The 12735-nt window shown below is 39.3% G+C and overlaps 2 pseudogenes; one reads left to right on the top strand and one right to left on the bottom strand.

Annotated features, from left to right (window-relative positions):
* The first annotated feature begins 4909 nt into the window (after positions 1 to 4909).
* On the top strand, positions 4910 to 5295 carry LOC102752597 (annotated as a pseudogene).
* Positions 5296 to 10816: 5521 nt separating this feature from the next.
* Positions 10817 to 11581, bottom strand: LOC102752311 (annotated as a pseudogene).
* Positions 11582 to 12735: the final 1154 nt, after the last annotated feature.

The raw sequence follows: 12735 nt of genomic DNA, 5'->3' as shown, positions 1-12735 counted from the left end.
AACACTTCTAGGAATATACCCGAAGAAAACAAGAAACACCAATCAGAAAGGATATATGCACCCCTATGTTCATAGCAGCACAATTTACCATAGCTAAGATTTGAAAACAGCCTAAGTGCCCATCAGCAGATGAGTAGATTAAAAAACTGTGGTGCATCTACACAATGGAATACTATGCAGCTGTAGAAAAGAAAGATCTCTTACCACTTCCAGCAGCATGGATGGACCTGGAGAGCATTATGTCAAGCAAAATAAGTTAACCAGAGAAAGATAAGCATCACATGATCTCACTCATATGTGAAATATAATCAACAACATTAACTGATGTACAAAAATAAAAACAGAGACATATGCTGGAGTCCATTCATTGTCTTCACTAGCTGAGTTTAGACAGAGACCCCCCAGAAGCTGGTAGCCCTTGAAAGTCCTAGTAAAGGTCAGGGCTTGAAAGTCCTAACAAAGGTCAGGGCTGTGAACCACTCAGTTAATTTAGGTAATAATAGTTGAAGCATCGCCCCCTTAGTTCCCTTAATTCCTTAGATACTTATGTAGATCCTTGTTGATTATTGTTAATCAGATACTCCTGGAAATCTATTGATGAGTTAATCAGATACTTTTGTCTATTCCTGGAAATTGTTTGCTGATCTGTGTCATTGAAACTTCCTTACCCTAAGGGCTACTCCAGATCAATAAAAGATTGGAGCAGCCTGAGCATCCGTGGAAGTCCTTCGGGACTTGGCCGCCTGGTCCCCCAATATTGCAAAATTATCTCGAGTCTTTTTCTCTCATTTGTTGTGCGGCTCCTCTTTCAGATACCGAACCCTACTCCACACAGAACGTGGAGGGAGTGTTACTCAACAGACATAGAAGCATGGAACAGACTGTCAAACATCAGAGAGAAGGCAGGTGGGAAGAGATCAACCAATGATCTTGTATTTATATATGCATAACCCATGGATGCCAACAATAGGAGGGTCAAGGCCTGATATGGGGGGCATGGGCTGGCTTGCAGAGGTCAATGGGGGAAAAAGTGGAAATCTATAATAATAAAAGCATAATATGCTAATTAGACTGGACATCCAAATGACCTTCCAGACGTCCTTCTGGACAAAGCCAGGGCTGCGTGGGCTGAGGCAAGCCACTGTGGCTGTGAGGGCCGAACACCTTGCATGAATTTAGTGCATTGAGCCTCTACTATGTAATACTTTCAACAATAAAGGTTTTAAAAAATATATTATAAAAACAATTAAATCTATTCCAATCTTAGTATCTAGACCACTCATCTTTCCCAGGATTCTTTTCTGCAAGTCTTCTACACCTTTTTATACCCATTCAGATTTTTTTCATTTGCATATTTTCTTTTTCTCATACTGTAACAAACAACAATTTTACTTCCCTTATCAACTTTTTATAGACAGTTGTTCCCTTTCACCATTATTATTTCTAACTAACTTTAATTAAATACATTAATTAAAATTCTTATCCATCAGAATCCTAATTTTTAGTGAAAAGTATGAAGTAAGTAATTGAGAACTGTTGAAGTAGCATTCTGTGAATTGGAAAATTTACAAATACATTTTATAATTTCCAGCAGTACACTTTTCCTAATAGGAAATATTTTCTCTTCTTTTTTTTTTTGCATCATATAGTGGCTTAAGTTTAATTTGTAAGAAATCACAAAACTGTTTTTCCATTTTCATCAACACTATATGAATATTTTAATTGATAAGGAGCAATTAAAATATTCATATAGTGTTGATGAAAATGGAAAAACAGTTTTGTGATTCAACTTTACACAAAAGATGTTTACTAATAGACATAGTTTTAGTTTATCTATAAAAGGAATCCAAATATGAATAAACCTGTATTCAGTATTTCATGTTTGAGTATTTTATTTTACTTAGAAATAAGGTGTTTGGATATCCAATGAATATCCACCATTTAACTTATCTCAGTATAACTTTAAGGTTTTAAATTAATTAAATCATTTTGGAAACTATTTTTTAAGTAGACATACCATAAAGCATAGTTTTTGTTGATCAGTTTATTTATAAACTTTTAGCTTACATCTATTTAATTAACTGGTTCCTGACAATTATGTTTTTTTAATTTATTTTCTCAGGAATAGAAGATGAAGCTTCTGATATCTATGTATCCCTTCAAATAGTGTGGAGTTTCCAACTTTGTGTGGGTCATCCTATACAGTATAATAAAGAGCTAATATGCAAATGGTCATCATGACCTCACACCATCATGCCATAATGGCTCAGACACTCAACATTGGGGAGAGAGGAATGGAGACCAGCCAGGTACAAATGAGCTCATGAGAGAAGAATGGGGACCAGCCAGACTGGCCCAGGAGAGAGACAAGCCACCCACCCTGCAGTCCCGGGTGCCTGCGGCTGGCTGGAGGAGGGAATCCTGGGTCCCAGGTGTGGGACAAGGCAGAGGCGGTTGGGAGCAATCAGGCCAGCAGAGGAGCAGTTAGGGGTGATCAGGAAGGCAGGCAGAGGTGGTTAGGGTTGATCAGGCAGGCAGAGGTGGTTAGGGGTGATAAGAGAGGCAGGCAGGAGCCAACGATCCTGGATTGTGAGATGCAGTCAGACATCCCCCGAGGGGTCCTGGGTTAGAGAGAGTGCAGGCTGGGCTGAGGGACCCCAACCTCTAAACCAGCAGTCAGAAATCCCCCGAAGGGTCCTGGGTTAGAGAGAGTGCAGGCTGGGCTGAGGGACCCCCCAACCTCCTGCATGAATTTCATAATCTAGGCCTCTGGTATCTTCATATATTAATATTTGGTTATCTCCAAACTCATGTTTCTCTTGCTTAAAAATAATCTCATATGCCAATAATTAAATATTTTTAAATGTTTACTTTATGATACAATTTCACACGTTATCCCATTTAATACATTATGACCCATAAGGGGAGACACTATGATGATAATTATTTTTATAGAAGAGAAAACAAGATTAAGTAACTTAACTGATAGGTAGGAATAGGTAAAAGCAGAAATTAAAACTGAGCAGTCAGGTACCAAAGTTTGTATGCTCAGCCTTATTGCATAGTGTCTTTTACATATCAGTCCTTGTGACAAAAAAAATCATTAGATGGGGAAAGAGAAGCAGCCTAGGAATGGGAAAATTGAAGATTAAATCCTGGCTTCTTCCTCTAGTACCTGAGTGAATTTGGTCAAATCACTTAACTCAGAGTCTCAATTGTCTCATTTTTAAAATGGGAAAATGTCTACTTTGTTTACTTCCCAGGATTGCTTTGAGGATCAACAAGGATGTATATGAAAGAATTTTGGAAAGTGTAATTTATGACATGAGAGTGAAGAATGTTTTCATGCCATAAATAATCAGTTTTATGCACTTTTTATGTCCTAGACACTATTACAAGACCTGGTGACACACAGCAGGTATATTGCTTGCTCTAGTGGCATTTGTAATCTGGGAGTGAGTAGGTAAGCTCTAAGCAAACAGATAAGAAATAACTACACAGTTTTAGAAAGTGATCTGTACTGTAACAACAATAATACATCCACATAAAACACAACAATAAGGTATGTGGGGAATCATCATCCAAGTTTAGAAAAAGTTAAAAATAGCACATTCAAATGCCTCAAAGTAACAGTATGTTTATTGTGTTCTAAAATAGCAAAGAAGTTAATGTGGCTGAGTGAGAGTGAGCCAGGGGGTGAACATCTATATATATAAAAGCCTAAGTGACTGTCCAACCATTCAACCATTTGACTATTCGACCGTTCAACCAGTAGCTATGATGTGCAATGATCACCAGGGGGCGGACGCTCAATGCACAGGCATGGAAACTTGGAGCAGACTGATGAATCTCAGAGGGAAAGGGAGAGGGGGAAGGGCGGGAAGAAATTAAACAAAGATCTTATATGCATACTAGAGGCCCAGTGCATGGATTCATGCACTGGTGGGGTCCCTCAGCCTGACCTGTGGGGATCAGGCCAAAACTGTCAGTCCAACATCCCCTGTGGGGTCCTGATCTGTGAGAGGGTGAAGGACAGGCCAAGGGACCCCACCGGTGCATAGATTTAGGCCCCTAGTTGGAAATGTAGAGTTGGGAAAAAGACAGAGTAAGGTCTTGTAATTCACTGTCTTAAATAAGTCTTGAACCTTCCCATTAAACAGCTAACTACCTTAAGTTGCCTTTCTTTTCTTTATTGTTTACGGTATTTTGCTGAAAAATTCTGTAACAGATAACATGAGCTTATTTGATTTTTTGTAAACCTAGGTAGACTAAAAGTAATATATTTAATGGTTGTAACTTTAAATACATACCTGTTTTAATTAAACCAAAAACTTAAAGTAGCTTTTATTTACCAAAGGTTATCTTAGATACACAAGTTTGAAAACCATTTGGGTTCCTTTCAATATTCCTGAGAGGAAACTTGATTTATACAATGCTTTTTGTCTTTAAGCTAATTAAATACAGCTCTTTACAAATTATTTTTGGCAATACATCTGGGGATAGAAACAATTCACACATTTATGACATACATACATAGACATATATAAATATACATGACGGGTGCAAACAGTGATCTTGTAACTTTAATTGTAAAAGTTTAGCCATGGAACAGGTACCAATCATGCAAAACTCACAAGTTTATAAAAGAAAAGTTGGATCCAAATTGTGTTTCTGGAAGATGAAATAAGTTAATATTACATGAGCTAATGTTTTTTAATTGATATTTGTGGAAAAGACATGGGATTGTTTTTATAAGCCTGGTTTTCATAATAGCCTTTCCTTTTTTCTTCCTTTTGACTAGAATTACCTTGGTTTTTAAAAGACCTGGTAGAATACTTACTAGTTCCCAGAGATACAGAGCAAGGGAAGGGTGTCTCATCACCCTTCCTCCCCTCTTCCTTTTCCTTAGCCTGTATCATGACAGAGACAGGGGCTTGGCTGAGACCTGCACTGAGACAATGGTTATACTGACAACATAGCCCAAGAACATGGAGTCAGTACATCAAACTTTGAAAAAAGAAGCCAGAGGTAAAGGTGGAATGAAGGAATAACAATGTGGACAATGAACACATGGGACACCGCTCATCAAAATGCTGCTGTATTTATGAGAATCCTTGGGCCTTTGATGAGAGCTCCACAGAGAGTGATGAGGAGGAAGAGGAGGGTTGTGGTCATACATGCTGTATACAGGGCCACTGCAAAGGATGGAGCTGTGCAACCACTGGATCAATCCCCATCACTTCTCCCTAGCCTCCTGATCCCTCAAAGCCTCCTTCAAAGCCAATGCAACCCTAAATTGCTCTCTACCCCACTAGCCTGTGTCTGTGTGTCCCTGAATGTATTTATATGGCTACTTGGAAACTAAATCCATGGTTTGCTCATTCTCCAGCCCCCTTCTCTATTCTCTTGTGCCTAATAGAAGGAAGAAGGTGAGGAGGCTGAGCAGAGAGCCTGGAAATCTGACTTACTGCTATTTTAGAACCCAGGCTTTTGGGTTGCCTCAGCCATTTGTTCTTACCAGTAGCCATCCTCCTGTCTTTAGGAATTCAGGATTTTTGGTCCCAGTCTCTTCCCTTTGTTCTCACTGCCAAACTACCTGTCCTAGGATCCAGTTTTCTTGACTCCCTACACTCTGTACTTGAGCCTCAAACAATTATATTGGGGTTCCAACAGCCCCAGCTTTCACTGACAGGATCCCTGTCAGATTTCAGGCAATCTTGCCCCAGCTATGCTTGTTAATTCTGGCTTAGAGTTCTTCAGTTAATCTATTTATATAATCTAAACACTTATTCCTTGCTTGTGGTATGGGAGGTCTCCCAGCCTTTATGCTCCACTCCTTCCCACTTCTATCATGCTCTCAAGAGGAGTTGGGAGAAAGAAAGTTTTTTTTTTTGTCTTTCTCTCCTTTAACGGAAAATGAAAAAATAAATAGTCATGTCCTCTCTTTTCACCCTTCTCATGTGATCTAGGATTTCTGACAAAGCTGGCTTTAAGAGTGGTCTAGAGCCAACTATCTCCTCATCCTTTGGTCTTCAAGATTTGAAGACAGATCCGACATAGCATCAGGGAGAGGAAGGAAAAGGGAGCAAAGACATGGGGGGCCTGTCCCTTACACTATACTCTCACCCCTTCCTTCATAGGCTTTGATGTTTGCCATTGAAGATGTCCAGCTCCCTTGGTCCTCTCCACACCTCACTGTAATCTGAATATCATTCTCCAGACCTCTTGCCACACACACTTGAAGAGGTCAATCAAATTCATAACACCATGGAAATCTCATTTATTGCTATAAATGCACAAAATAATAACCTAACATCATACACTCTCACAGAAAGTGTTGAGAGAGAGAAAAACAAAACAAAACACCAACCTAGAATTCTGTACCCGGGAAAATTATCCCTCAAAAGAGAAGGTGAAATAAAGACTTGCTCAGTTTATTATTGTAATAATCTTGTTAATATTAGTAAAAGAAATAAAGCTAAAGAAAGTCACACATTATAACTATGGTCATCTGGGAAGCCTAATCATGAAGCTAAAGCTTCATGCTTTCCAGGGAACCACTCACTGATCCATTCCTGCAGAACACTGGGGAAAGCATCAAACTAAGGGGAGATGGGCATGTGTGCAGTGAAGTTGGAATGATGTAGGAAAGGTGCTTGCTTGTCAGTTTAGCCCAGGGAAAAATGGATTGGCTAGTGGGTGGACCCCATCAGAAGTGCACAATATCTTGGAAAGTTCATTGGCTAGTTTGAAGAAGCTCATGGTTAAAATCCCCAGACAAAAAGTTCCCTCTCCCTTCTTCTCTCTTGCTTAATGACCTGAACTTGCCCATGGGTTCCTGCATTTCCCCTCCATAGCCACATGTGCATAGCCATGCTGATATCACATGTAGAATGCTGGACTGGACTGTACTTTAACATGGAGCAAAACTATGGTCAGTGGCCTTTATTCTGGCCCTGATGAAATCAGGATTGGACTTTTCAATGTTGGGGCAGACAGAGATGAGACTTTGGGGAACCTCCTTAATTTTACATCATCAATAAAAGTTTCCATGAAACCCCATTCTTTGTGTGTGGGGCAGGGGAGCTGGGAGAAGGCTCAGAAATTCACTGATAACACTCAGACAAACAAAGATTGAGGGAATTTGTTATCAGTGGATTTTCCTTAAAAGAAATGTTACAATAAATAATTTAGAGAAAAGGAAAATAAAATAGGTCAGAAACTCAGATCTACATCAAAGAAGAATAACATGAAGGTAAAATTAACACTTTAATATTTCTTATTCTTTTAAAAAAAAATCTCCAAAGCAACATTTAGTTACTCATTGAATTCCAAAACGTTTAATTTAGAAGTCTGACATTTCAATGATTACCCCCATCTTGGTTGACATGGATGACACACATGGTGTAAAAATAAATTCATTATTCTAAAACGATCCTAACCAATATATATATAGCTTCAAAACTTTAGATACATTGCATTGAAGAGAAGGTTTATGCACATCATAATTTAGAGGCAAAACAGCTCTAGCTGGTTTGGCTCAGTGGATAGAGTGTCAGCCTGGGGACTGAAAGGTCCTGGGTTTAATTCTGGTTAAGGGCACAAGTCCCAGGTTGTGGGCTCTATCCCCATTGAGGGGTGTGCAGGAGGCTGCTGTTCAATGATTCTCTCTCATCTTTGATGTCTCTCTCTCTCTCTCTCTCTCTCTCTCTCTCTCTCTCTCTCTCTCTCTCTCCCTCCCTCCCTCTCCCTTCTTCTCTGAAATCAATAAAATATATTTAAAGAGGCAAAACAAAATGTTGCTGATGGAAAAAAGCACGTGGTCTCTGTATCAGCTGTCTTTAACAGTCTTCCATTACCTTAAAAAATATGGGGGAGGGGTGAATTCATTTTTGCATGCACAAGATGTACTGCTTATTAACAAAACATTATAAGCTCATTTTAAATGGATGATGTATCATTGTAGCTCGTTTTGGTTAATTCTCCTTTCTAAACTCCCCATTGATTTCACTAGGGTTTCACAAAGATCAACAGGCATAGTAAAATGCCTCATTTAGGGCACACTTGTCTGCACAATTTGAAAAGAGAGCTCCTGTGTCCTAAAAGGAACCATCGATTCAGGAATGACCAAGTTGGTGAGGAGGCGACCACCTCAGAGATGTCACACTTATTCTTATTTGATATAACAGATAATAGTCTGTTCAAAATAACAATAGCAACAATGCATTTTACTTTGTATTCTATGTACATATCATATAGAGAATATCCCGCAAAATTGTATACACACTTTAACAGCAGATAGTTTAATTTTGAAAATGAAATGTATTTTAATAAATACTGCCTTTATAATTATTCAAAGTGAGTGGATACATTTTTTGGAACACACTATAATTTATGTATGTACATATAAGTGAAATAAATGACAGTGATGCTACAGAGACAGGAGAAAGGAATTAGAATTATTTTTTACTATAAGGTATTCACACTACCTGTGAAGTGGTATAGTGTTACTTGAAAGTAACTTGGACTAGTTACAAATTAAAACAAATTATAGCCTCAGTTCTCGGGGATCCCAACATGGTGCTCAGCAGGACTGCAGTAAGAGAGAGAGTATGAGTAGGGGAGTGAGAAAGGAGTGTGTGGACATGTATGGTGTGTGTGGGTGAGTGAGGGAGAGTTAGATCTTGCAGGAGTCACAGGGACTGAAGGATTGGGCTCTCCTGGACAGGGAGCCCCTGCTACGGCCACAGGCACTCCTAGGCTGAGCACAGCTTAGGGGCGGAGAACTCACTATCTTGAAGATGGGAACAGTGGAGGGCAGGAGCATAGCTACACAAAACCCAACCTGCCCTCAGACGCTACCCGGAACCCATACAGTGAGTCGCTCACCAGCCATAACTCATGAGGGATCACAACCGTGCCCCTGCAGTGAGTGGCACCCTACTTTGTCACAGGTTCCCAGATGTCCCCAGTGACTGTAGGCCAGAGAGAACTACACATGATGCCTACCATGCCAGAGCTCCAGGATCTATGATTCCAGGCCCCATGTTCTAGGAGCCCATGCTGTGAGTGCAAGATAGAGGGATCCCACACCACTACCAGGCCAGGCTCCAGGACTGTGTTGATGAGTACATATGAGGGAAACCTGGCCCCAAACCCTGCCTAGCACCTAGGAACATGCCCATGGGCTGAGCCAGAGTGTCCTAGGCCACTACCCTATTGAAGGCACTGGGGCCACACATTGAATTGCATGCCAGAGGGCTCTGGTACCTCACAAGGAGTCACAAACCAGGGGAACTGTGCACCCCCACAGACCCCAGCACCTGCAGCAGACAAATGAGGGACCAATTCCATGGAGGAAAGAAATACAACTCAGAGCAAGACGTGAGACTTAAGGAAGACTCTGCCTCTGGGTTAAGGAGTCCAGGACCATTGGACCATTAGAGGCTTCAACCTCTTGGACCTCAAGCAGTTTGCCCAGGGCCAGAAAGTGACAGCAACTCACATTACATAGAAACAAATACAAAAAGACACCAAAAGGGGGAAGACAAAGAAACAATCCCCAAAGAAAAGAAAAGGAGGAATTGCCAGAAAAGGAAATAAATGAAATGGGGGCAAGCAATTTGTCAGATAAAGAATTCAGAGTAATGGTTATAAGGATGATCAAAAATCTGGATAGGAAATTTACCAACATGTGTAAGAATTAAGAGGAAATGAAAAAATGATATAGATGTAATAGAGAATGCAATGGAAGGTTTCAACAGTAGACTAGGAGAAGTCAAGGACCAAATTAGTGAGTTAGATGACAGGGTAGAAAAACACCCAATCTGAACAGCAATTGAAAAAAAAATTAAAAAGCAGAAGGAGAGTTTAAGGGAAATTTGGGACAATGTGAAACAAAGCAACATCTGCATAATAGGGAAGCCAGAAGGAATAGAAGTTGAGCAAGCAACATAAAACCTATTTGAAGAAATAATGACAGAAAACGTCCCTGACTTGAGGGGAAAAATGTCACACAAGCACAGAAATTCCCAAAGAGGATGAACCCAAAAAGACCCAAACAAAAACAGGTTGTAATTACAATGGCAATCATTAATGCCAAAGAAAGAATCTTAAGAGGTGCAAAAGAGAGACAGAAAATTACCTACAAGGAATCTCCCATTAGACCATCAAATGAATTCTCAACAGAAATGCATCAGGCCAGAAGGGAATAAAATTAAATATACAAAGTAATGAAAAGGAAGGTAATCAATCCAAGACTACTCAATCCAGCAAGGCTATCATTCAAAATTGAAGGGGAAATCAGAAGCTCTGCAGACAAAAACAGGCTAAGGGAGTTAATTACCACCAAACCAACAAAGCAATAAATCCTAAAGGGACTGGTATAAGAAGTAGGAATAGGAAAAAAAGGAGAAACACTACCATAAAAGAAATGGCAACAAACAAGGACCTATCAATAATAACCTTAAACATAAATGGATTAAGTGCTCGAATCAAAGACATAGGGTAGCTGAATGGATAAGAAAACATGACTCATATATATGCTGTCTACATGGGACCTGCCTCAGAGCTAAGGACTCAAACAGATTGAAAGTGAAAGGGTGAACAAAATTCTTCAGGAAAATGAAAAAAAACAAGCTGGGGTAGCAATACTTAACATCTGACAAAATATACCTCAATGTGAAGGCCATAACAAAAGACAAGGAAGGCTAGTTCTTCTATTTCTTTCTTTTTTTCCCCTCAGTTCAAGTTTAATAGAAACTACAAAAGATCAAAGGTGATGTCCCACTACTGTTCACATTAGATAATTTCCTGGCTGATCCTCCCCAAACCCTACAGGAAAAGCCACATCTGGGCTAAGTCTAAGATCTTGTTTTAAGTATGACAATAGTAAAAGAGAGGTTCTGTTCTCATGGCTGTACATTGCAACATGACCAGTGCTCACTTCGGCTTAGATAAATATTCTTTGCTCTTCTGAAAATCAGGCTTGATGGTATCACTGCCAGGTTTCCAGCCAGCTTGGCACACTTTCCCATGTTTGTCAGTGAACTGGAAAGCCTGAACTAGTCTCTCAGTCTTATCCACAGAGGGGCCAACAGGAAGTTCATTCCTAATGATCTGGCAAAGGACACCTTTATCATCAATGATAAAGAGCCCCCTGAATGAGATGCCTTCATCAGCCTTTAAGACCCCATAGTCCTGAGCAATGGTGCACTTGGGGTATGACACCAAAGCGATGTTCATGACTCCCAATCCTCCTTGTTTCTTGGGTGTGTTGATTCATGCCAGGTGACAGAATTCAGAATCTACAGAAGCACCAATCTCTTGGCAGTTGAGTTTCAAAAATTCTTCTGCCCTATCACTGAAAGCAATGATCTCCATGGGGCACACAAAGGTAAATTCAAGAGGGTAAGAGAAGAACACCACATATTTTCCTTTTTAGTCAGAGAGGCTGATATTTTTCAACTGACCATCTGGCATAACAACTGTGGCTTTAAAGTGGGGGCAGGGTGCCTGATTTTAGCATTTCTTAAAAACATCTTGCTATCAGCACTGAGGCAAAGGTGGCAGAACCAGTTAAACAGGAAGAAGACTCACGAAAACCTATTTCTGCTATTTCTTAATACTAAATGAATCTATACAACAAAAGAATATAACTCTGGTAAACATATATGAACCCAATAAAGGACCACACAAATACATAAAAAAATCTGGAAGATATCAAGGGAGAGATCAACAGCAAGACAATCATAATAGGTCACTTTAATACCCCATTGACATCACTGGATAAATCTTCTAGACAAAAATTTAGCAAAGAAAAGGCAAACCTAAATGACTCAAAACAGATGGAACTAATTCACATTTTCAGAACATTTCACCCCAAAGCTATGGAATATACATTCATCTCAAGTGCACATAGAACATTTTCAAAGATAGACCACATATTGGGAAGCAGGCAATGTCTCTTCATATTCAAGAAGATTGAAATAATATCAAGCATCTCCTCGGATCAAAATGGCACAAAACTAGAAACAAAATAATAATAAAAACACTCAAAAAGAATTCAACACTTGGAGGGTAAATAGCATACTATTAAACAATGGTAGGGGTACCAAAGAGATCAAAGAAGAAACAAACAAAAAAAATATCCTGGAAACAAATGACAATTAAAACACAACAATCCAAAATCTATGGGACACAGTGAAAGCATTCCTGAGAGGGAAGGTAATAGCACTACAGGCTTCTAAAAGGAACATGAAAAACTGGTAATATATAGGCGCCAAATAAGTAAAATAAAAAATGGAAGAAGAAAAGACAACTGATATCACAGAAATACAAAGGATTGTAAGAAAATACTATGAACAACTATATGCCAACAAATTTGACAACCTGGGCAAAATGGACAAGTTTCTAGAAACATACAAACTTCCAAAATTTAACCAGGAAAAATCAGAAAACCTGAATAGATAGATAACTACTGATGAAATTGAAGCAGTAATCAACAATTCCAGGAAACAAAATTCCTGTTTTAAACACCTTCTCAGGGGAATTTTCCAAACATTCAAAGAAGAAATAAAATCTACGCTCCTCAGACTATTTCAAAAAATTCAGGAAGAAGGAACACTTCCAAGCTCTTTCTATTAAGCCGGCATTACCCTAATCCCAAATCCAGATAAAGATACAACAAAGAAGGGAATTATAGACTAATGTCCCTGATGAACATAGATGCTAAAA

This window comes from Myotis davidii, unplaced genomic scaffold (assembly GCF_000327345.1).
Source record: "Myotis davidii unplaced genomic scaffold, ASM32734v1 scaffold872, whole genome shotgun sequence".
NCBI classification, from domain to species: Eukaryota; Metazoa; Chordata; class Mammalia; order Chiroptera; family Vespertilionidae; genus Myotis; species Myotis davidii.
This window is presented reverse-complemented; position numbering and strand designations above follow the sequence as displayed.